This window comes from Orbicella franksi, chromosome 8 (genome assembly GCF_964199315.1).
Source record: "Orbicella franksi chromosome 8, jaOrbFran1.1, whole genome shotgun sequence".
NCBI lineage: Eukaryota > Metazoa > Cnidaria > Anthozoa > Scleractinia > Merulinidae > Orbicella > Orbicella franksi.
Genome location: NC_138152.1, coordinates 17,329,472 through 17,331,971, shown reverse-complemented (window position 1 = coordinate 17,331,971; position 2,500 = coordinate 17,329,472). Strand labels below are relative to the sequence as shown.

General features: G+C 41.2%; 1 long non-coding RNA gene across 1 annotated transcript in view; it reads left to right on the top strand.

Annotated features, from left to right (window-relative positions):
* Positions 1 to 2,173: 2,173 nt before the first annotated feature.
* The window catches only part of LOC145494851 (uncharacterized), a 36,832-nt gene continuing 36,505 nt past the window's right edge, over positions 2,174 to 2,500 (top strand). Inside the window, exon 1 of the long non-coding RNA XR_014050315.1 lies at positions 2,174 to 2,500. This exon is cut by the window's right edge and continues 22 nt beyond it. This is a non-coding gene — a long non-coding RNA (uncharacterized LOC145494851).

The window sequence follows — 2,500 nt, the reverse complement described above, 5'->3', positions numbered from 1 at the left end:
GAGTTACTGTTTTTCTGTGGATAGTTGAGTTGGCATCCAGATGAAAAACAGGATTTTCAGGAGAATAAAAGGGAAATAGCAGCATTAGAAACGGCCGCCGAGAAAATAGAACTGGATTTGAACTGGCTTTCTCCCGAGTGAAAATAATTCTTTGAATAAACGCTTAGAGGAAATTTAAAAAGTTTCTCCATGAATACATTTAGTATGTTTTAAATTCCTCTATTTATTTCCTATCATTCATTCTGACTAGGTATAAAATACAAGGTGGAAGATTGTATTCACCAAGTTTGAAGGATGTAGCTTAGCTAGAAGACGCTCAGTTAATTTTTCTAATTTTCCATACATTTGTCTGTATTTTTTTTTTATAGATTATAGATGAATAATCAGGTCTGTGATATATTTACATTTAACCAAATCGGGGAAGAACATGTAGACCGGACTCGACTGAGCGGCGGAAATCGAGCCTACAGCAAGCAGTAAAACAACAAACCCAGAAAAAAATATTACCCTCGACCCTCGACCCTCGACCCTCGACCCTCGACAAAAAGATAGACTCGTTCTAATCACAGCCGGGCCCGGCGTCACAATATAAAATGCAAGTAAGCAACATGTTCACGGCACAAAGTTCATATTTTGTCCCTCAAAAGCAAATTCGTGGAGCCTTAAAAGCATATCTTGCTATAGAAATGAACCTAAACAATGCATAAATACATGGCAAATTACAGAGGTGTTAAACTCAAAGAGTCGACATGCAGACTGTGCAGATAACAGCGGAAACCATGCAGACCTATGACCTATAAAAATTTGCCATAGCACGATCTAACGGCTCAACTCCACTTAAAATTCCTCCTTATTACACAACATGAAGTGCCCTTCATGAACAAGGGGTAAAGCGACAAGAAAGGTCGAGTGACCGAACAGAGAACGGCAAATGTACAAATGTCACGAACACTAGAAGTCGTGTTTTTTTTTTTTTTAGTCAACCCCATTTTACGTTTCATTCAGCGTACAGAGTAACTGACATGCCAAGGAATTTTGCTGCCCTTTCATGCAGGGGCGTAGCGTGAGATTCTGAAGGTGTACGCACAGCGCGCAAATACTAGGGGGGTCTGGGGGCATGCTCCCCCAGAAAATTTTGAAATTTAGGGTCTCGGAAATGCCATTTCCAACTATTTCCGCGGAAATTTTTTATAAATAAATGCGACGGAAAATGCCGTAGTTGGTTGTTTATTTTACCCATCTTTAGAGTTTTCGGTAACCTACAACAAAAAATGGGGTAAGACAATGGTAAAAACAGGGCAAGACGTGCACTCTTTAGACGGGCGAACTCTGTTATAACATCATCAATGTCAACGTCCTTGTGCTTGGAAATGTGCAAAATTGCTAAAGAGCTCAATCTCCCATCTGCTATGGTACTTCGTAAGGGCGTTTTCGATCTCTTCATACTGCTGAAACTACGCTCAGCAGTGCAAGCAATCTCATTCCCAGAGTCTCCGTTCCCCTTGACCAGCGGTCGGAAAACAAGAGCTCTGGGAGCAACCATTTTGAAATAACCGACTTCTGCCCATCCGATTTCACTGCGCAGTCTGCATCTATGGCGCACGCATGAAATGGTTGCTTCTAGAGCTCTCGTTTCCGACCGCTGGTCAAGGGGAACGGAGACTGGGAACGAGATTGCAGTGCAAGTTGATACAGGTACGCCAACAATGTTGTCACAGCAACATAACCTCCGGGATAGAATTGAGGGTTGTCACGATCAAGAGTCTCAACCAAAGTCTTTGGCTTTACATTACCATCCATTCCACTCCACTTTTGCCTCCATCTTTTGACCTCGGATTTGAATTCGCCCTTAGAGATGTCCATGTCACTGCCGAAGTAGCAGTAGATATCATTAACGGTTCTTTCTGTTGGCTCAGTGAGCTTCGCTGGAATATAGAATTAAAGCTAAAAGGGTGTTGGCTTCCTAAAACAACTAGAGAGTGAACAAGTCTAGGAAGCCAAATAACGTTTCTTGTCGTTTATGGATTAATTAAAAGGTACTGGGAAAACAAACACACAGACCAGTATAATTCGAAATTTAAAAATCTGTCCTATTTTATCGTAACTTTGACAAATACTATAAGGGAATAAAACTTTTTTTTCCAGATTTCAACTGTACGCACGGGTGTACGTGCGTATATGGACGCTACGCCCCTGTTTCATGCAGTTGCTTTGTTAAGGTCAAACTGAAATATCCCAGGCGTAAAAAAAGGTTTTTAAAAATTCCAGCAGCGACAGTATGCAAGGTTGAGTAATTACTAAGAAAATTTGTCATAAGACAATTCACTCTTGTTGGATATGAGCCAGGCTCCCATGCAAATTTCTTGTCAAATGTTTTCTCGTTTCTTCTGAAACGAGCTGGCTTCAACTTTTGTCCGAGCTTGCCGTACCAAGAACACAGTAAACATGGATTCAAGCAGATACAAAAAGCATCTCGTCGGCAAACCTGTGGAAAGTGCAA